This window comes from Neoarius graeffei, chromosome 9 (assembly GCF_027579695.1).
Source record: "Neoarius graeffei isolate fNeoGra1 chromosome 9, fNeoGra1.pri, whole genome shotgun sequence".
Taxonomy (NCBI): domain Eukaryota; kingdom Metazoa; phylum Chordata; class Actinopteri; order Siluriformes; family Ariidae; genus Neoarius; species Neoarius graeffei.
Genome location: NC_083577.1, coordinates 23,820,020 through 23,843,918, shown reverse-complemented (window position 1 = coordinate 23,843,918; position 23,899 = coordinate 23,820,020).

Genomic DNA, 23,899 nt, shown 5'->3' with positions numbered 1-23,899 from the left:
CCCTGTGACTGACAGCAGCATGGAGGGCAGCAGCAGGGCCCCTGTGACTGACAGCGGGGAGGGGTGCAGCAGGGTGGTCACTGTTACTGACAGCGGGGAGGGGTGCAATGGCGTGGCCCCTGTGACTGACTGTGGCATGGGGGGCAGGGGCATGGCCACTGTGGCTAACTATGGCGAGGGGGGTGGTGGACGGCTAACGCCATCTGAGTCTGCTCTGCCTGCTCAAATTGAGGCTGGAGACTCTGTGCCTGAAGCTATGGGTGCCGATAACTCTGATCGGGGCTGCCAGTAGTAGTGGTTAAGTGGAGATAGTGGAGGCTGAACAAAGCAGGACAGAGCAGGGAGTGGATGGTATGGAGAAGTCAGAGGAGGATGCAGAGTGAGGATAGCAAAGCAGGCTTTACTGGAGGCTGATAGACTGAACGACCTACTCAACACTGAGACAGAGGAGGTGAAGAAGTCTGATGGTTGTTATGGCAACAATGTGACTGACATGGAATGTGACTCTGACAGTGTTTCAGTAGTAGACAGCATGTCTCAGAGTGAGGAGCTGTACTTGTTGGAGGAGATTAATGGCTTTCTGGATGAGACTTTTGGTAAAAAAAAGTGAGTGTTAAAGATTACTTTTAAAGCCCTATTCGCACGGGATAAGTATTACCTGTGGACCTCTGGTAATTCGGAATAATTACAGAGAATGTCTGAGTTCTTAGTCCCGTGCAAATGCGCCATGTCCGTAATTTGCCAAGTAATAATTCCGCCGCGAATTACCTACTGTGTTTCGGCAAAACACAGACGTCCAGTGGTAATACAAGTCCCGTGTGAATGCGCATGTCTGTGTTTGTAATTATTAAACGCGCGTCTCTTGTACTTTTCTGGAGTGAATAATGGAGGATACGGGCGAAATTTTGATAAACAGCATTTCAGGGGCAAGTGGTAGTAGGCCTATCCCGTATTTGAACCAGATAAGCATTTTGAACTCCTGTCTACTAGTGTTGTGACGTTCGCGAACGAACCGATTCTTTTGAACGGCTCCTAGGCATGAACGATGAGAACCGAGTCTCGAGCTGGGGGAGCCGTTCTTTCTGTCGTTCTTTTTCTGTACTGTGTTTCAGATGAAAAAGCTTTTGCCCAAGGACAAGAAGTAGGCTAAACAGCATTTGCCTTTTATTTATTCAAGTTTTATCTGTTTGCCTAATAGTTCAAATTGTTTTGTATATAGTTTATAATGTTGTTGTGTGGGCGGCACGGTGGTGTAGTGGTTAGCGCTGTCGCCTCACAGCAAGAAGGTCCTGGGTTCGAGCCCCGGGGCCGGCGAGGGCCTTTCTGTGTGGAGTTTGCATGTTCTCCCCGTGTCCGCGTGGGTTTCCTCCGGGTGCTCCGGTTTCCCCCACAGTCCAAAGACATGCAGGTTAGGTTAACTGGTGACTCTAAATTGACCGTAGGTGTGAATGTGAGTGTGAATGGTTGTCTGTGTCTATGTGTCAGCCCTGTGATGACCTGGCGACTTGTCCAGGGTGTACCCCGCCTTTCGCCCATAGTCAGCTGGGATAGGCTCCAGCTTGCCTGCGACCCTGTAGAAGGATAAAGCGGCTAGAGATAATGAGATGAAATGAGATGTTGTTGTGTGATATTAATGATAATATTGTGGGAAAACTACTTTGCACGGACGTTCATTTAATTTATTCTATCGTCATGTTGTTTGTTCTATTTTTGTGTATTTTATTTGTTTGTCTAGTTGTATCTATTTTTCTAATAATATATTTTTTGCATTAATAGTTTGTTTTTTCCTATTAAAATAATCTTGTGTTCTTGTTATAACTTTATCTATTTATCTGACTGTTTAGTTGTATCTATTTTTCTTACAATTTCAATATTTTTAATATAGAAAGTTTGTTTTTTTCTATTAAAATGTTCTTGTGTGATAACTAGTTCTTGTGTTATATTTATTGTAGTTGTATCTATTTTGTATCTCAGACTTAAATATTTTTGTAAAACAAGTGTTTTTCTATAAAATATTCTTGCGTTCTTGATAACTATGTTCTTGAGTGGGTTCTTTTTTTTTTTTTTTACAGAAAAGCCGTTCTGCATGGACATTCATTGAAGCCCTCATTGTTTTTTAATGGTTATTTATGAGCGTTTAGGGGTTACAATAATGTAAGTCTAGGTTGCTTTATATAAAAGGTATGTCCAGAAATATTGATGTCACTGTCTAAGCAGAGGGATCTGGCTTCTTTAGACACTGTCTTCTTAAAACTGAATAAATATTTAAAAAGAGCCAAATGAGCCAGTCTTTTGAACGGCTCTTTTCAAAGAACGGATCACAAAGATGCGGATCCCATCAAAGAGCCATAAATCCCATCTCTACTGTCTACAAGACGAAACAGGATGCTGTGAACTTACGACACATCCGGTCACAATGTCTGTAAATTCAGTGAATTACAGACTTTTGCTTATCCCGTCCGAATGTGCCACACAATTACACAGAGGTGCGGGGGTAATTGCGAATTACCAGAGGTCCATAGGTAATACTTATCCTGTGCGAATCGTACTTAAGACATTGAAAAGTTTAAGTCAGTCACTACCTTTCAAAGAGTTGCTGGCTTAGACTTACTGGATGGTAAGAAATGTTATCATCTAAAGAAACATGCCACTGGTCTGAGGAAAGGTCTAAAAGCGTCTAAAAGTAGAATGGTAAAGGAAATGAAACTCAGAAAATAAAAGTATCAATGACTGCACAACACTGGGTGTTTCATCTCTGCTGGTTTTTCCTGTCAGTTTCCTTGGTGCTCTGGTTCTCCTCTCTGTATCTGCAGGGTTTAAGGTTAGCCTCTTTAAATATAAATGGGGGAAGAGATATACAGAAAGAGCCTTAATAACTGAAGTAATCAGGCAGAAAAGATGATGTAATTTTACTAAAGGAAACACATAGTGATGATTTAAATACTGGGGCTTATGATGGTGAGGGCAGTATATTCTTAGCCATGGGACAAACTTTAGTGCAGGAGTTGCTATTTTATTCTCTTCTATTTTAGATGTAAATATCATATCCAACACAGAGTTAGTTAAAGGCAGAGTCCTCATGGTAAAGGCTGAAATACAAGGTTTGGCTTTCAGTTTCATTAATGTCTATGCACCAAGCATGAAAAGGATGTTTCATTTATTAAAGGAAGTATTAAGTAGGAGTGATCCAGGGGAGTGTGTTGTAATGGTGGAGACTAGAATTGTTACACAGATTTTACTTTAGATAGGACTGGAGAGGAGCCAGGGCCGCTATGGTGCTATGGTAAATCCCCGAATGAACTGGCAGTAGAAGTTAGCAAAGCCCAAGAATTGCTGAAGGTCCTTTACGGACTTGGGTGTCAGCCAGGAGGTGACGGCTGATACTTTAGCTGAGTCCATGCTTACTCCTTCTGTGCTGATAATATAGCCAAGGAAGGAGATCTTACTTTGATGAAACTCACATTTCTCAGCCTTTATGTAGAGATGGTTCTCCAGTAAATGTTTGAGAACTGCTCGGATGTGTTCTTGGTGACTCTTGATATCTGAGGAGTATATCAGAATATCATTGATAAGGCACTGGAACATGCTGGGTGCCGAAGAAAGACCATAAGGCATTACCCAGTACTTGAGTGTCCCGCAGTCATGCTGAAGGCGGTCTTCCATTCATCCCCCTTTTTGATCCTGATCAGGTTATAAGCACAGCGAAGATCAAGTTTTGAGAAGATCTTTGTGGATCTGAGTTGCTCAAGTGCCGCAGGGACCAAGGGAAGGGGATAGGGATACTTAACAGTGACCTGGTTAAGACCTCTATAATCAATGCAAGGCCTTAATCCACCTCCTCATTTCTCCACAAGAAAGAAACCAGTAGAAGCAGGAGACTTGGAAGGGCAGATATATTCCTGTTTGAGGGCCTCCTGAATATACTCCTCCATAGCAACATGTTCCTTTTGGGATAGAGGGTAAATATGACCACATGGTGGTGACATACCTGGTCGTAGGTCAATCGCGTAGTCATAAGGCCAGTGTGGTGGTAGCCTACAGGCCTTCCCCTTACTGAAGACCTCCGAAAGGTCCCGATAGCAGTCAGGAACGTTGTCTGTGGAGTCTAGCTGAGGATTTTCTACTGAGGTGGAAGACACCTTAACCTGAGGACAAGAAAGGCAGCTCTGGAAGCACGTGGGGGACCACTGCAGAATTTCCTTACTTTGCCAAGAGATCAACAGATCTTGCAGCTGCAGCCAGGGATATCCAAGGATAATGTCATGATTAACGGTTGTGGTGACATATAGAGAAATGAATTCCTTGTGCAATGCTTCTACTTGAATCTGAATGGGATGGATACGAGTGGTGACGAGCCCGTTGCCTATGGGTCCTCCATCGATGGTTCTAATGTTGAGTGCACTGTGCAGAGGGGTGGTAGGCAGGTTGAGCTTCTGTACGATGGTGCTGCTGATAAAGTTCCCCTCTGCCTCTGAATCAACAAAAGCAGATAGGATGTGTGTGGAGGATGCCACCTTGAGTAATATTGGAATCTTAAAGGATTTAGAGCTAAATTTTCTCACCGGATTCGTAGATCTGGCAGAAATTTCTGCTGGAGCCACTCAGGCCAGATGGACTGGACAGTGCCAGATGTTATGCATAGCGCTCCCACAGTAGAAGCATAAACCCTCCTTATGCTGTCGAGCACACTCAGCACAGGTTAACCTGGTATGGGATACCTCCATGGGCAAGCTGTCTTCAGATGGCTGAACAGACCTGGCACCCTCATGGATGGAGGGTTGGTGTTTTAACAATTGGTTGAGATGAATAGCAAGGTCAATGAGGTAGTCCAGAGTGAGGTTCTTGTCTCTACAGGACAGTTCACTGATGATCTCAGGGTGCAGACCTTGGCGAAAAACTGCTTTAAGTGCTGGATCATTCCATCCACTGGCTTCTGCTAATATCTTGAAATCCAGGGCATATTCAGCAATGCTTCGAGATCCTTGAGAGCTGGCGAGTAGACCCTCTCCCACTTCAATCCCTTCAGGTTCATGATCAAAAACCCTTTTGAATAAGGAGAGGAACTGCTCATATGAGGTGGTTTGTTCTCCGCCCTTGTTCCAAACAGCAGTAGCCCGGCAGAGCGCTTTGCCAGTGAGAAAGGATAAAAACTTAGCAATCTTGTGCTCATCAGATAGATTAGGCATGGTGGCAAAATACATAGAACATCTCATCTCATCTCATCTCATTATCTCTAGCCGCTTTATCCTGTTCTACAGGGTCGCAGGCGAGCTGGAGCCTATCCCAGCTGACTACGGGCGAAAGGCGGGGTACACCCTGGACAAGTCGCCAGGTCATCACAGGGCTGACACATAGACACAGACAACCATTCACACTCACATTCACACCTACGGTCAATTTAGAGTCACCAGTTAACCTAACCTGCATGTCTTTGGACTGTGGGGGAAAACGGAGCACCCGGAGGAAACCCACGCGGACACGGGGAGAACATGCAAACTCCGCACAGAAAGGCCCTCGCCGGCCACGGGGCTCGAACCCAGACCTTCTTGCTGTGAGGCAACAGCGCTAACCACTACACCACCGTGCCGCCCTACATAGAACATTTGAAGTAAAAAACCTTTACATGCGATGGTGTCTCCAGTGAACTTCTCCAGTGCGGGGAGTTGTAGTGCTGGGCTAGGAGGAGACTCAGGGTGTGCTAGGAGGGCCTGCAACATCACAGTTGTGAGTTGTGTCAACCGAGTATTGAGGTCGGTGAGCATCTGCTGATGTTCTCCTAGCAAACGCCCCTGCGCATTGAGAGCAGTCTGTTTTGAATCCTCCACTACATCCATGTTGTGGTGAATTATCCTGTTAGAATGCAGGCACTTACAGATGTACAGTGGTGCTTGATAGTTTGTGAACCCTTTAGAATTTTCTATATTTCTGATTAAATATGACCTAAAACATCATCAGATTTTCACACAAGTCCTAAAAGTAGATAAAGAGAACCCAGTTAAACAAATGATATAAAAATATTATACTTGGTCATTTATTTATTGAGGAAAATGATCCAATATTACATATCTGTGAGTGGCAAAAGTATGTGAACCTTTGCTTTCAGTATTTGGTGTAACCCCCTTGTGCAGCAATAACTGCAACTAAATGTTTCCGGTAACTGTTGATCAGTCCTGCACATTCGTTTGGAGGAATTTTAGCCCATTCCTCCATACAGAACAGCTTCAACTCTGGGATGCTGGTGGGTTTCCTCACATGAACTACTCGCTTCAGGTCCTTCCACAAAATTTCGATTGGATTAAGGTCAGGACTTTGACTTGGCCATTCCAAAACATTAACTTTATTCTTCTTTAACCATTCTTTGGTAGAATGACTTGTGTGCTTAGGGTCATTGTCTTGCTGCATGGCCCACCTTCTCTTGAGATTCAGTTCATGGACAGATGTCCTGACATTTTCCTTTAGAATTCGCTGGTATAATTCAAAATTCATTGCTCCATCAATGATGGCAAGCCATCCTGGCCCAGATGCAGCAAAACAGGCCCAAACCATGACACTACCACCAACATGGTTCACAGATGGGATAAGGTTCTTCTGCTGGAATGCAGTGTTTTCTTTTCTCCAAATATAATGCTTCTCATTTAAACCAAAAAGTTCTATTTTGGTTTCATCCATCCACAAAACATTTTTCCAATAGCCTTCAATAGTCCACATGATCTTTAGCAAACTGCAGATGAGCAGCAATGTTCTTTTTGAAGAGCAGTGGCTTTCTCCTTGCAACCCTGCCATGCACACCATTGTTGTTCAGTGTTCTCCTGATGGTGGACTCATGAACATTAACATTAGCCAATGTGAGGGAGGCCTTCAGTTGCTTAGAAGTTACCCTGGGGGTCCTTTGTGACTTTGCCAACTATTACATGCCTTGCTTTTGGAGTGATCTTTGTTGGTCGACCACTCCTGGGGAGGGTAACAATGGTCTTGAATTTCCTCCATTTGTACGCAATCTGTCTGACTGTGGATTGATGGAGTCCAAACTCTTTAGAGATGTTTCTGTAACCTTTTCCAGTCTGATGAGCATCACCAACACTTTTTCCGAGATCCTCAGTGTAGCTTTCCCTAGGTGTGGGTGGAGCACAGAGGACGGCAGGACAGAGATCAGGTTCAACAAATCGTTTTATTGCTTCCACTTTTCAGGGAACACAATCGGTCTAAACCAGACACACACACACACATCCGATGTCTGGTTCGGGAGAGATCTCCTCTGCTCTCGCTCTCCCTCCCTAAATAGGGCGCGGTCCCTGGGAAGACACACAAACACAGGTTAATTGCTCTCAGGTGAAATGAATCTGCCACTTACCTTCCCTGACTCCGCCCTCCTGTCACAGACCGGTGCTTGACCACGCCCCCGCTGCCACATACCCCCACCGCCCGACTCAGGCCGGGCAGCCGTCCGGCCCGCAGCCGACTCCCCCCCCCCTTGACGGGAGAGGAAGTCCGCCACGACCATCTGCGCCCCCGGCCTGTGGACCACCTTGAAATTAAAGGGTTGGAGTGCCAGATACCAACGGGTGATCCGCGCGTTGGCATCTTTCATGCGGTGGAGCCATTGGAGGGGCGCGTGGTCCGAACAGAGGGTGAAAGAGCGCCCCAGCAGGTAGTACCGGAGGGCGAGGACCGCCCATTTGATCGCCAGGCACTCCTTTTCGATCGTGCTGTAGCGCCCCTCACGCACTGACAGCTTGCGGCTGATGTATAGGACTGGGCGATCCTCCCCCTCCACCTGCTGGGACAAAACGGCCCCCAGCCCTCTGTCCGACGCATCCGTCTGTAACATAAAAGGGAGAGAGAAGTCAGGGGAGTGTAAAAGTGGCCCCCCACACAGTGCAGCCTTTACCTCAGAGAAAGCCCGCTGGCACTGCTCCGTCCACTGGACCGGATCTGGCGCCCCCTTTTTAGTGAGGTCAGTCAGCGGGCTGGTGATGTCCGAATAATTAGGTATAAACCTACGATAGTAGCCAGCCAGCCCCAGGAACTGTCTCACCCCCTTTTTGGTCTTGGGCCTCGGGCAGGCCGCAATCGCTGCTGTCTTATTAATTTGGGGACGCACCTGCCCGTTGCCCAAGTGGAAGCCCAGATACCGTACTTCCACCCGCCCAATCGCACACTTCTTTGGGTTGGCAGTTAGTCCCGCCCGTCTCAGCGACCTAAGGACGGCCCTCAGGTGTTGCAGGTGCCGCTGCCAGTCGTTACTATAAACGATAATGTCGTCCAGGTAGGCGGCCGCATAGGTGGCGTGGGGCCGGAGGACCCGGTCCATCAGCCGCTGAAACGTAGCGGGCGCCCCAAACAGCCCAAACGGAAGTGTGACGAACTGGTGTAAGCCGAACGGTGTGGAAAAGGCCGTTTTCTCCCGGGATAATGGAGTCAAGGGGATCTGCCAATATCCCTTCGTTAAATCCAGTGTCGAGTAAAAGCGAGCCGTGCCTAGTCGATCGAGCAGCTCATCAATACGAGGCATCGGGTACGCGTCGAATTTAGACACCGCGTTGACTTTTCTATAGTCCACACAGAACCGGACCGAGCCGTCGGCCTTGGGAACCAAGACCACCGGGCTGCTCCAGTCACTGTGGGACTCCTCGACGATGCCCATTTCGAGCATGGCCTGAAGTTCTTCCCGAACCACCTTTTTTTTGTGTTCGGGTAGTCTATAAGGGCGGCTACGCACTACCACCCCCGGGGGTGTCTCTATGTGGTGTTCTATGAGGTTAGTGCGACCGGGCAGGGGCGAGAACACATCCGAAAACTCGGCCTGCAACTGGGCGACCTCCGTGAGTTGGGTCGGGGAGAGGTGGTCTCCACAGGGGACCGGAGAGGTACGTGATGCCAAATCCCCTTTTTGAACCTCCGGCCCCAGCTCCGCCTTCTCCGGAACTACCGACACCAACGCCACGGGGACCTCCTCGTTCCAGAGTTTGAGCAGATTGAGGTGGTAAATCTGTAGCGCCCCACCCCTGTCTGTTCGCCTCACCTCATAGTCGACGTCCCCGACTCGCCGTGTGACCTCAAAGGGTCCTTGCCACTTGGCGATTAATTTGGAGCTCGACGTGGGCAAGAGTACGAGTACTTTATCTCCCGGTGTGAACTCTCTAAGGCGCGTACCCTTGTTGTACAGGCGGGCTTGCCGTTCCTGGGCCTGCCGCAAATTCTCCTGAGTTAGGTGGGTGAGCGTGTGGAGTTTTGCGCGCAGGTCCATAACGTACTGAATTTCATTCTTACTTTGTGAAGGTCCCTCCTCCCAATTTTCCCGCAGCACGTCCAGGATGCCGCGCGGCTTACGCCCATATAATAATTCGAACGGGGAGAACCCCGTGGAGGCTTGAGGGACCTCTCGCACTGAGAACAGCAAGGGTTCGAGCCACTTATCCCAATTACGTGCGTCCTCACTTACGAATTTCTTAATGATATTTTTGAGGGTGCGGTTGAACCGTTCTACTAAACCGTCCGTTTGTGGGTGATACACACTGGTGCGGATCGGCTTAATCCCCAATAACCCATACAGTTCGCGTAGTGTTCGTGACATAAACGTAGTGCCTTGATCAGTCAGAATCTCTTTCGGGATTCCAACTCGGGAGATGACGCGGAAGAGTGCCTCTGCAATACTGCGTGCTGAGATATTGCGCAGAGGCACTGCTTCCGGGTATCGCGTTGCATAGTCCACTAGAACTAATATAAAGCGGTACCCTCGTGCTGACCGATCTAATGGCCCGACGAGATCCATCCCAATTCTTTCAAACGGGGTCTCGATTAACGGTAGAGGGCGCAATGGCGCTTTTGGAATGGCCGCTGGATTTACTAACTGGCATTCGCGGCATGCCGTACACCACCTACGGACATCGCCGCGAATCCCCGGCCAATAGAATCGGGCCATTATTCGGGCTAGTGTTTTATCCTGCCCTAAGTGTCCAGCCATGGGATTAAAGTGAGCCGCCTGGAATACCAATTCCCGGCGGCTCTTTGGAATCAAAAGCTGCGTGACTCGCTCTTTAGTTTGAGTGTCCTGCGTCACTCGGTATAACCTATCCTTCATAATCGCGAAGTAGGGGAAGGACGGGGTGGCGTTCGGCGGGAGCGTTTGACCATCGATTACTCTCACTTGGTCAAACGCATGCCGCAGAGTCTCGTCTCGCGACTGCTCCAATGGGAAATCCGCGAGGGATTCCCCAATAGAGAGAGGAGGAGCCGGTGGCTCCTCACCCTGACGCGGAGATGACGTAGACGGCTCTGCGACAGCTGCTCCCGCCAAAACGACACCGGGACCTCCCCCTGTCAACTGGCAGGACCCACTCTCTACTAGGCGCGTCATTAAACCCCGAAATCCCGGCCAATCAGTCCCCAAAATTAACGAGTGGGTAAGGCGAGGATTAACCGCCGCCTTCACTATAAATTTTTCCCCTCTGAAAATAATATGGACCGACACCAAAGGGTAGCTGTGAACATCCCCGTGCACACACAAAACCTTCACCCCTTGTGCTCCCCCCAATGCCTCGTTTTGAACCAGGCTTTGGCGAATTGAGGTCTGATTACAACCAGAATCCACCAATGCCTGATATGTAGCCCCTTGGATACTCACCGGTATGCGATACGCTCCGGCCCGATCGAGGGCGGCCTCTGGCGCGTCGGGGATCCGAACCACCGCGCCCACTTCCATTGCTGTGCACTGCTGTTGAAGGTGGTCCGGTTCCCCGCAGCGCCAGCAAACCGGCCCGGGCTTTCCCTCTGCACCGGTGCTCTGGGGCTCACTCACCTGAGGTGGGGGAGAGACAGACACAGAAGGGAGAAACGGGAGGGCACCGCGGGTGCGGCGGGCCGGCAGGGGTGGTGCCGGCCCCCGCCTCCGCGGTGGGGGAATGGGGCGAGGACGGGACACAGAAGGAGGGGAGAAAGAGAGAGAAAGAGAAGAGGAGAGAAGAGATGTCGACATCTGCTGTCCTGCCGCCGAGACAGCCGCCAGATGATCCTCCGCCAGCTCGACTGCCTGATCCAGCGACGCCGGGCGGTGGCACTGGACCCACTCCGCGGCTCCTGCTGGTAAGCGGGCGATGAACTGTTCCAGTACCACCTGATCGACGATTCCCTCGGCGTCGCGATCTTCGGCCCTCAGCCACCGCCAGCAGGCGTCCCGGAGCTGCTGGCCGAACGCGAACGGGCTGCCGACTTCCTCCATCCGCAGCGCGCGGAAGCGCTGGCGCTGCTGCTCCGGCGTGCGCCCCACGCGCTGAAGGACAGCCCGGCGAAGGTCGGCGTAGGCCAGCCGGCGATCGGCGGGGAGCTGTAGTGCCGCCAGCTGCGCCTCTCCCGTCAGGAGGGGGAGGAGGCGCGCCGCGCGCTGCTCCATCGGCCACCCCGAGGCTTCAGCGACCTGCTCGAACAACGTGAAGAAAGCCTCGGGGTCATCCTGCGGGCCCATCTTAGTTAAGGTGAGGGGAGACGGGCCCGCGGCCGGAGCGCTGGTGGGCCCCGCCGACACGAGGAGACGCCGGAACGCCTTGCGATCTTCTTGCTGGGCCAGCACCAGGGCATCGAAGCGCCGCTCTTGTTCCTTTCGGAGTGTGACGAGCGCCTGGTGCTGGCTTTGCTGAGCCGTGGCGAGGGCGTGGACCAGGTCGGTGAACGGGGAGGATTCCATGGGGCTGCTGGGTTGGTGCTCCATTTTCCCGGGTTTCGGCACCACTGTAGCTTTCCCTAGGTGTGGGTGGAGCACAGAGGACGGCAGGACAGAGATCAGGTTCAACAAATCGTTTTATTGCTTCCACTTTTCAGGGAACACAATCGGTCTAAACCAGACACACACACACATCCGATGTCTGGTTCGGGAGAGATCTCCTCTGCTCTCGCTCTCCCTCCCTAAATAGGGCGCGGTCCCTGGGAAGACACACAAACACAGGTTAATTGCTCTCAGGTGAAATGAATCTGCCACTTACCTTCCCTGACTCCGCCCTCCTGTCACAGACCGGTGCTTGACCACGCCCCCGCTGCCACACTCAGAAATCTCCTTTGTTCGTGCCATGATACACTTCCACAAACATGTGTTGTGAAGATCAGACTTTGATAGATCCCTGTTCTTTCAATAAAACAGGGTGCCCACTCACAGTTGATTGTTGTCCCATTGATTTGAAAACACCTGACTCTAATTTCACCTTCAAATTAACTGCTAATCCTAGAAGTTCACATACTTTTGCCACTCACAGATATGTAACATTGCACCATTTTCCTCAATAAATAAATGACCAAGTATGATATTTTTGTCTCACTTGTTTAACTGGGTTCTCTTTATCTACTTTTAGGGCTTGTGTGAAAATCTGATGATGTTTTAGTTAATATTTATGCAGAAACATAGAAAATTCTAAAGGGTTCACAAACTTTCAAGCACCACTGTATGCGCAGAGGAGGGTGGGATACAGATTGACAATGAAGCCAAATCGAGAGACAGGAATCAGTGTTGGTAAACAAACAAGGGTCAGGCAATTGGCGAACAACACAAGGTAGATAAGGCAAAACCGTAAATGTGAGATAGTAAAAGGGTCAGAATATACGAGAGACAGTTAGAAGAAACAAGGCATGAACTGGGCAGGCAGAATGATACTTCGCACTGGAGTGTTAGTTGGGGGAGCTTAAATAGGGGAACTGGTAATTGAGGAAATGAGAGGCAACTGACTTTCAGTAGGTGGGAGACAGAGGGTGCTGTGTGTCTTGGGAGCTGTAGTGCATAGAGTCCATGTTTGTAGTTTGTTCGCTCTCAGTGGGCTTACTGACAATCAGCACATTCCAGTTGTAGCTGTAGTCATATAGTAACTATAATCACCCCTGTAATAAAAGCTAGTGGTAAGTACATTCAGTGAATGGAAAGACATGTTTTTGTGTCTCAAATAGCAAACCACACCCCCTACGTCGTCGTTGGCATCCGTACATCCAGAAGGACGATGGTATAGCACTTTTAGGTTCCTAGAACGGCTATGAAGCCCAATCCTAGAATGGCAGTCTCTGTCGCAGATGGTGCAGACAAAGTCAGAAGATTTATTAGATGCTGATAGTGCCTTTGCCTTGCAGGCAGCTCTCTTTAACTTCAGATGTTCGCTTCTGGTTGACTCAGCCCTCGCAAGATCTTCCCTCAAGCAAGCTTTCCACGAGACCCGTGAGGCCGCAATGGTCTCCCACGAATTAGGATCAGTGATGCACTTTAAGTTTCTTTGACAAACGTCTTTATAATGGAGGACTGGTCTTCCAACAGGGTGAGACCCTTTGCAAAGTTCGCCATAGAGGATATCCTTTGAGATCTGGCCACAATCCATGCGGTGTACGTGCCCTAGCCACCTGAGGTGTTTCTGTATCAGCAGGGTGTATATGCTCAGAATGCCAGCTCACTCGAGGACTTCCGTATTTGTTACCTTGTCCTGCCAAAAGATGTTCTGGACATACCTGAGGCAATGGAGGTAGAAGCCGTTTAGACATTTTTCTTGTCTGGTATAAGTAGTCCAGGATTCACTGCCATACAATAGGGTGGATAGAACACAGGCATGGTAAACTCGGAGTTTTGTATTAGCCGATAGCTGGTTGTTGGTCCAAACTCTTTTATTTAGCCTACCCATGACTCCTGAAGCTTTGCCGATCCTTGCGTTTATTTCAGTGTCCAGTGAAAGAGAACTTGTGATGGTAGATCCTAGATAAGTGAAGCTTTCAACTATCTCTACAATGCTGTCGTCAATGGAAATTATGGGAGGGTGGTCAGCACCCTCAGCCAGGATCTTGGGCTTCTTAGTTCTTATTGACAAGCCAAACTCTTTGCAGGCAAAGGAGAATCGGTCCACTAGGTGTTGAAAGCCCGTTTCCGAATGTGATGTCAAAGCTGTGTCATCTGTAAAGAGCAGCTCACGAATGAGGATCTTCCTGACTTTTGTCTTAGTGCAGAGCCTGGCGATATTAAAAAGCCTTCCATCTGCTCTAGTGTGTAGATAGATACACCCCCTACAGTAAATGTGTGTGTATATATATATAAATATAATATAACATAGGGCGGCACGGTGGTGTAGTGGTTAGCGCTGTCGCCTCACAGCAAGAAGGTCCTGGGTTCGAGCCCCGGGGCCGGCGAGGGCCTTTCTGTGTGGAGTTTGCATGTTCTCCCCGTGTCCGCGTGGGTTTCCTCCGGGTGCTCCGGTTTCCCCCACAGTCCAAAGACATGCAGGTTAGGTTAACTGGTGACTCTAAATTGACCGTAGGTGTGAATGTGAGTGTGAATGGTTGTCTGTGTCTATGTGTCAGCCCTGTGATGACCTGGCGACTTGTCCAGGGTGTACCCCGCCTTTCGCCCGTAGTCAGCTGGGATAGGCTCCAGCTTGCCTGCGACCCTGTAGAAGGATAAAGCGGCTAGAGACGATGAGATGAGATAATATAATATAATTTACAGAGTGAATTATCCCATAAATAAATCTGTCTTACCCCATTTATCATTTGACATTGGCCCATCATGCATGTGAAGATAAGGAAGGGTTGTTTAAGTTCCTCCTAAATGCAGTGGCAAACCGAATGATAAGACAGTACTGCAGTACAGACTCCTGTTTTAGAATGTTTTAGTTTAATAATTCATCTTTGCAATATTGCTAGTCATTGTTATAGGCAAAACAACGTGTGTTTTGTGTCCTAAACTCTATAAAAAGAGGTATTATGTACTACTACCATAGGCAAGTCTTACATATGTGATATTGATTTATGTTTCATATCTTCAGGGCTTGTCTTGTTCTTCTGTTGCAGAAATAAATGTTTTTAAAAATAAATGTTTAAAAAAATTACTTTTGTTTAAATAACTCAATTATACCCCTAGAAAACATCAGTATTGCCTTGAAACATATACTTGAAAACTTGGTGAAATAGCGCAAAATTTAGGGCAAAAAGAAATTCAAGGGGGGCAAATTTTTTTGAGGCCATTTGCCCTGCAGGCCTGCATGTGGGGGATGACGGTTGACTGGTCCGTCTCTGAGGAGTGAACAAACACCCGTTCCTGTCAAACCCTCCACGTATGTACACTTTAATGTTCAGTGCTGTAGCACCTGCATCGCATCTTCTTCCATGCATCAGTGCTATCATACTCCACTGATTATTCTCAGGTGATATCGCTTGGCTGTGTTAACCAGTTCTTTGCCATCAAATCCTCTCAGTGCATTGATACGACCCTCCAGCACACACACACACACTCACGTAACACCAACCTGAGTGCATGGGGCTCACCTGAGCCCAGGTTCAGGTGATAGGGTCAAACCTTCTCACAGTGTTGAAGTAAATGTTACTATCGAATCCTCCGATCCAGTACATCGGAGACGTTTAGGTACACCGTCCCGTGATGGGATCTTGGACTCTCATTGTGCCATGTCACTTTGACCCAGTGCTCCGCTCGCATATCATACACTTCTATGGCGTTGGTGAGACCCCTGTAGCTCCGGCCAGCAGAATGGCACTGGGAAGGCGTCGCTGCGTGAAGTCAGAGCCGAGAGATTCGTTCATGTCGAGCCCATTGATGCTGTTCAGAGCTCTGATGATGATCGGCTTACATGCTGCATTGTCTTTCACTAAAGCATTGTTCAACACATTGTCCATAAAGTAACTGTGCGTCAGTAGTGCCATACGCACCTTGGGCAGTAACACTCCCATGTGTGTGTTCCGATTCTGTGGCGCGTGTCTGATCCACTGTAAGATGGTCTCAAACACCGCATTCTCCTCTTTCACATTCAGCTTGTCATTCTCAATGATCTCACTGAGCTGCTCAACCGTCAGCTCCAGGAATTCCTCAGAGACGTGCACCATCTCCTCAAAGTTGTCTAAGATAAACTGGAAGGCCTCCTGCTTCAACTTCTCAAAGAGGTAAAGGCGAGCGAAACACCAGATGCCAATGCAGTTCTCCAGACACAGCTGAGCCTTGAGGAACATGCAGCACTCATTCATCAGGCTGCTCACTGCCAGATAATCAGCAGCGATCAGCAGCTCATGCACGTTTTCCTCCGTGATGTTAGCACGGTGTGTGTACGCGTACTCGATGATCAGCTCCATTATCTCAGAGGAAATGCCAGGGATGAAGTACTCGTGCTTATCTGGAGGGTAGCATCTGTTGGTAAACAGAGTCGTGAAGTATGTGCTGCAGGCACACAGGATGATCTTGTGCGCGTGGAACTCTGCACCATCGACTTTGATGAGAACGTCACAGAGCTTCTTCTCTAACCCCAGCTGATTCATGGTGCTGGAGCTCATCTCCTACTTCCTCTCTGATTCTTTCTCTTTTTCCTGTTTACTCATATTCCCTTCAGTGTATTTGTGTTGATGGTACAGATGGGTTTTTAAACTCAGGGTTCTGATTCTTTATAATTAGATTCTGATTCACTGTTCCAATTCTAATTCCATAAACATCTATGAATACAGAATGTAACGTACCTGAGAGAAACCCTGTACATCAGGATACATCTCTGTAAAGGGGTTTTGTACAACAGCTTTTAATGGCTGTGTCTGTCCAAAATGTGCACACATCCACTGTAAAGAACAATTTACCTTTTTGAAAACAACCAACTCCAGGGTGAAATGTGCAAATGGGATTAATTATATATTAAAATTATTCAACCTTTATGCATGCATGAAAATCCCTCACCTTTCAGCAAAATTCGCCGTTTTGAAACCAAAATGGGTGACCTGCGTGAATCGTGTAGATCCGATGAGAAAAAAAAATTGGGGGGGGGGGGGGGTGTTTGATATTGACCCAAAGGGCAAGGAGGTCGCTTTGCACCCATAGACAGTTCGTGCCGGTTTGCGCCTCCTCCTCCTGCTTTGATATTGACGCCATAGCGACGAGTACATCTCGCTGCGAAGGGCAAGCGGCATCATTTCGCGCCTCTTCTCCTGCTGGCCAGAGCGTGCACACATCAGTCAGAGTGCAGACCAGACCGCTGGAAGCTGGATTGAGTCATCGGACTGAATTTCCTACTTTTTTCAAACTTTCCTGATTTGCCATCAAAACAAACAAAACTTCCGGCTTGATTACGTCAGCATTCGAAAGAGGGCGCGCGCGTCTTTTGACAATCCCTGTGTCCGAAATTGTTCACTACTCACTATATAGGGCACTGTATAGTGGAGACGCCATTTTGTAGTGCTGTCCGTGCTGAAAGAAATCAAATTAAAAGTCTCAAATTTGATTTAATAAAAGACAGCAGCAAAGAAGAAAGTATTCAGAAGAAAGATTTAAAAAGAACTGAAAGCTGCAGGTACGTCCATATCTTGGCAGGCTGAGTGGTATGCTGGGGCACCTCTTGCCAGCAGACCAGGATATCCAGAGGGAACTTGTGCGGTTCAGTGTTGACCTGACCATCCCCAGCTTCAAGGAGGGAGAGAGCATCGTGGAGTGGTGGGGTCATGTCTTCGACAAACCAGACAAGTACCCCTCCCTGGGTGCACTGGTTAAGTGTTGCCTCTCCATCTTTCATGGACCTAGAGTCGAGTCCTCATTTAGTCTGATGAATGATGTAATTGATCAAAGGAGTGGCAACATGAATGTGGAAACATTTAATGCAATACAGACGGTCAAGTACACGCTGATGTCCAGGGGGAAGACAGCTATGCAGCTCTTTAGAAGGGAGGACGTGAAGTTTGGGGAAGTGGACAGAACATTGTGCAAGAACATTAACTCTGCAGCAGCCACATACAAACACCAGCAGAGGGTGAACAAGGAGGAAAAGCAGCAGCAGCAGAGCAAGTATGGCTCTCAAGCAACTTGCAGTGCTCAGCAGGCCAAGAAACAGACTGCTGAAGGAGAGAAGCGGGCAAGGCTGAAACATGTGGCAGCTCGGCGAAAGTGGGCCATGGAGACACTGGTGGTCCAGGCAAATAAAAGGAAAAAATGATCACTATTCCTTGTGTGTTCTCCACTTTCTTTGTTCTATTATTTGCATTTTTTTTCCAGGGCATAATTTCACTATAACTACATGTATTTGTACTGTATGTCCTTGTGCAAATGTCAATACAGTATACTTAGTAAGGAGGCTATAATATTTATTCTGGGGGAGGACCCCCCAAACAAAATAAAACAACACAAGAGGCCACATCACCACTCGCGCACCCTTCTCACCTTTTTCACCCCTGACCCATTTTCATGCCTGTTTATGGCAACATGGTTAGATAGATAGATAGATAGATAGATAGATAGATAGATAGATAGATAGATAGATAGATAGATAGATAGATTTGATTCATTATTCAGGTAAATATAACATTTCCAACATTTTGGTGAGGAAAGTAATTACACTTGTCCACTTTAACCATTTAAAATATTTTTTACACCACAAAAATCTTTGGAGAGTTTTTAGGTGTGGACATGCAGCACAGACGCAGCACTGAAGTGGTACTGCATGTAAACGATAGACTTGGTGTCATGCTCCTGGGCTCACCTAACACTCAGGATTCCACTTCCCACAATCCCCCTCACACACCAGTCACTACCACGTACACTCCATCAGCCAACCCGGAGCCACTTCCTAGGAGCCCCTTTGTTTGTTTTGTTCCTCGCACAGTATTGCCTCCACATTTCGTGAGCCTACTGAGCGTTACTATTCTGATTTGTATTCCTGTGTATGACCCTTTTTGCCTTCTGGTTTTCTCCCAGAAGGTTTTGCCTAGCCCTTGTGTTTGTTTGCTCGTTTCTCTTGCTTCCCGGTTTCTCGATCCTTGCCTGTTTTCAAACCATGATTTGTCTAGCCCTCGTTACTGTTTTGGATCTCTCGGTATTGACCTGGCCTGGCTGTTGTACATTGTCTTTTTCCATTGTGCTCATTAAAACCTTGAGTTCATTCATAATCCGCAAGCGTCTGGTTTGTTACAGCCGCGTTACACTTGGTTTAGTAAATATAACCTTAAATTACCTTTATTGCCAGTCACGACATTATAATGCATTATCATCTGTATATGATCACATACAACTTAAATGATTTATTTCCACTTTCTGTGTTCCTGTTGTTCCAGCACAGACAGGAAGTTGAACTGCTTCAGTATGTTGAACTCGATTATTCCAAAAGAGATGTAAGAAACGCTCATCCGATCATCGTATAATCAAACTTGCAATATGAAGAAAACAATAAACTGCATGTGTTTTCCCCCACTGTAAGACTCCCTAGAGGGCATTTAATCACATTTTATTGACTATAAAGGCACTCTAGAGGGCACTTTTTTTTTTTTTATAAATCCATGGGGCACTGGGGGGGGGGGGACAACCCTGAGTCTGACACTAATGAAAGCTGATGTAAGATGTGACACCCTGATGCCTGATGTGACATTCTAACTGTATTCTTGAGTTAGTGCAGCCAACGTAGGTTTTATTACCGATGGCAGGGAGGATATTTATGTCCGATATTTTATTACAAAAACTGTCATAGGACATTTTATATCATTATGCTGCACACAGGGGCACTGCTAGAAATTTTGGGCCCTACGCAAGAATATAATATTGCCCTCCCCCCCAAAAAAAACCCCAAACAAACCAGACCCTTAGTTTATCCAGAGGAAGTGTTATTAGGGTAATTTTAAAAAAATTTAAAAAGTCTGAGTTTGTCAAACCCCAGTAATGACCCACTGGATCTGAACACCTCGACTGAACTGATCACAGAAGGCACAGCCTTTGTTTATACCCTGATATTACTTTTCACCACTAGGTGTAAGTATTTAGTTTGAGACCTACCCAGGCTGTAGCCCGTAGATAAAAGTAGATAAGTATAAACTTATACCCTGTCCACACTAGGGATTTTGTACCGATACGAAACTACTTTCGTACCGCAACACCTGTCCACACTAGCAACTATACCGGTACTGTAGCGGTATAACTGTATCGGTACGAAACCCACAAATATATGGGTTTCGTATCAGTACTGTAGCGCTTCGCTATAGTGTGGACAGATGAAGCGGCTCTGTATCGATACAAATATAATGCGCAAGTGCAATGAACCATTCCTACGTCTTCCGGGTTATTCATACAATACAATACGCCCGTGCTTTCCAGCTGTAAATAAAACGTCAAAATGGCTCAAAATGACCGTGGAGCTACATGTAGCAAAGAAAGGGGGGAGAAAGGGAGAGGGGGAGGGAGGGAGGGGGAAAGAGGGAGGAAGAAAGGAGGAAGAGGGGAAAAGGGAGAGAAAGGGAGGGGAAGAGAAGGGAAGAGGGAGAAAGGGAGGGGAAGAGAAGGGAAGAGGGAGAAAGTGAGGGGGGAGAAAGGGAGATTCGTTTTCTTTGTTTCTTTCTCAACTGCCTTGTGCGCTTTATACGATTCGACTGAATAAATGACGACCAGAAATACAGACTGTACATTGACAACAAAAAGCACACACACGTTGTTTCATCCGCCATATTCTTGGAAGGAAGTTACTCGGTAACCATGGAAACATTTCGCGCACGCGCATTTCAACTTCCGTGAAAGAAAACCGCAAACATTTCTCGCTAGTGTGGACAGATGCACTAAACTGTACCGGTATACTTTGTATCGATACAGTTACCACTTTCGTACAGGTATAAGTGTGAACACAGCATTAGTGTCGACTGGCCTTGCTGTCACAAACAGACTTCCAAATTCATCCTAATGTCTCCTTCATGTACTGACTCATTATATGCACTTAAATTTCTCGGTTGATGAATTACTAATTAATTGATTTGAAGATTACATATTGCGCTGTAAGAAATCCACAGAGTTTTTTTTTCTTTTTTGGCTGTGCCAATTTAATAGAAAACACAATAAATACAGCAATCAGCAATGGAGTGAGAGAAAACTCAACATTCATCAACTTATTAAATAAAGGCTTGAACAATAACAACAATTATTATACATACAGGACACGTTCCATGGAATAAAAACATGTATTCTATTCCCTTCTCTTTGGTTTATTGATGGCATGCAATATTGTCATCATATCGCTTGTCCTCCATGTATTACGCCAGTCTCCCCACTGGAGAATGAGCGTGCAATATTGTTATAATATTGCACATTGTCAAGACAACACGACGTCACACCCAAAGATCCAATGACAAAACTTTTCTGTTGTGCATGCGCACAATAATTTCTTTGTCGGCCGGGAGATAATGTAATTTTCTTCACAAGAAACTTCACAAAACAATGCTTCTCATTCTCAGTTAAAACCAGATGCTATTATGATCCAGTCCCAATTAGTCAACAGCAAAACCTTGGGGCAGCACTAAGACATCTTGACTGGGGTAAAGTCCTCTCTAAAGGAGATCTAGAGAGTGACTTTGACCAATTTTAAAGAAGTTATGAGGCCCTTTATTAGAAAGGTGAGCCAAAAGAAAGCAAGGGGGAACACTGTGCCCTGGCTGAATGAGGAATGTAGGAAACTAATGAAAGATAGAGACCAATTTCTGAAACAATCTTTAAAATCAGGTCTGACTACAGACGGAGAAAAATTTACTTCAGTGAGAAATAAAGTAAAACAGACTATTAGACAGGCTAAAGCAAAATTTTTCATAAACATTATTGAAGAAGCAAAAGGAAATGGGAAAAAAATCTGGCAAAATATTAACAAACTAATTGGCAAAGAAAATAATTACAAAAGTAAAGGATTAAAACTTAGAATTAATAATGAATTTGTTACAGATGCAATCACAAGCTACCAAACTGAACACTTTTTTCTGTTCATGAGATAACTAAACTTTTTAATATACTTGACTGTACTCTTTGTCCTATAAACTATGTACAGCCTGTTTTTAATATAAAGGAAATAACAGAACCAGAAGTGGCCAACATCATCAGTGCATTGAAAAACTCTCAGGCTAAGGATGTCGACATCTGGTTAATCTGTCTTTCAGGCATTCAGTCGTACCATTAGCTTGGAAGGTGGCCATGGTTACACCAATATTTAAATCAGGGGAAAGAACAGACATGGCCAATTACCGACCAATCCGCATCCTTCCAATTGTGTCTAAAGTTGCTGAAAAATGGGTTGGAAAATTCTTGATTAAACATCTAAATAAAGGCTATAACCATCTGCACAACATGCAATTTGGGTTCTGTGCCCACTATTCCACAGAAACTGCAAATTGCTTGTTATTAGAAAAGGTTAAATGCTTCTTGGATAATAGTTCTTATGTTGGTGCTGTGTTCTAGGATTTAAAGAGGGAATTTGATACTGTTAATCATCAGGTTCTTTTATCTAAATTAACACATTTTAATTTCTCTGAGAAAGCTATTTAGTGGATGAAATTGTACCTGTCCATAAGGAAGCAATGTGTTTGTACTGGTAACATGACATCTCCCCTTCTTGATTGTTCAGTAGGAGTCTGTAGAGAGACCCTGATGTGGGTGGAGCACAGATGCACGGCAGGCGGTTGTTTGCATCTTAATTATTTTCTTTATTGTTGCTTTTCAGCACACAACTTAAACTCTCTCTTGTACACACACACACAGGCTACTATCAAGCCCACCACGCCAAGCTCCCGTTCTCACTCTCCTTTTATAGGGCGCGGTCACTGGAGGAGACACACATTAATTGACAGCAGGTATAGTGATATGACCACTCACCTTCCCTGACTCCGCCCTCCATTCACAGACTGACGCTCAGCCACGTCCCCACTGACGCTCAGCCATGCCCCCGCTGCCACATACCCCCACCGCCTGACTCAGGCCGGGTAGCCGTCCGGCATGCAGTGGACCCCCCTTGACGGGACAGGAAGTCCGCCGCCACCACCATCTGCGCCCCCAGTCTGTGGACCACCTCAAATTTAAATGGCTGGAGGGCAAGATACCAAAGGGTGATCCGCGCGTTGGCATCCTTCATGCGGTGGAGCCACTGGAGGGGTGCGTGGTCCAAACAGAGGGTGAAAGGGCATCCCAGGAGGTTGTACCGGAGGGTGAGGACCGCCCACTTGATGGCTAGGCACTCTTTCTCTATCGTGCTGTACCTGCCTTCCCGCATTGACAGCTTCTGGCTAATGTACAGCACAGGACGCTCCTCCACCTTCTGGGACAGAACGGCCTCCAGCCCTCTGTCCGATGCGTCTGTTTGTAAAATAAAGGGGAGAGCAAAGTCAGGGGAGTGTAACAGTGGCCCCCCACACAGTGCAGCCTTTACCCTAGAGAAAGCCTGTTGGCATTGCTCCGTCCACTGGACTGGATCTGGTGCTCCCTTTTTAGTGAGATCAGTCAGCAGGCTGGTGACATCCGAATAATTAGGTATGAACCTACAATAGTAGCCAGCCAGCCCCAGGAACTGTCTCACCCCCTTTTTGGTTTTGGGCCTTGGGCAGGCCACAATCACTGCTGTCTTATTAATTTGGGGACGCACCTGCCCATGGCCTAAGTGGAAACCCAGATATTGTACTTCCACCCACCCAATTGCACACTTCTTTGGGTTAGCTGTGAGACCCGCCCACCTCAGCGACTTTAGGAAGGCCCTAAGGTGTTCGAGGAGCCGCGGCCAGTCATTGCTGTAGATCAGGGCTTTTCAAAGTGTGGGGCGTGCCTCCCCTAGGGGGCACCAGAGTTCTTCGGGGGGGCGCGCAACGTGAGGAAAAATAAACCAGAATAAGTTACCATTGCGGACATTTAGCGAACTTCAGCTAGCCTTTGCCAGAGACAAAATGGATCGATTTTTAGTACCTAAAGCTACAGTGAGTGAGGAGACAGAGTCTGGGCCAAGTAAAAAAAGAAGGAAGTATGACCACGATTATTTAAAGTTTGGATTTTCATGGACTGGATCTGACGATGCTCCACTGCCACAGTGTGTTGTCTGCCAAGAGGTGCTAGCTAACGATGCTATGAGATGTTTAAAATGTGTAAAACAAGATGTTTTTAAAAAAGCACAGATGCTTAAAATGTATATAAAAA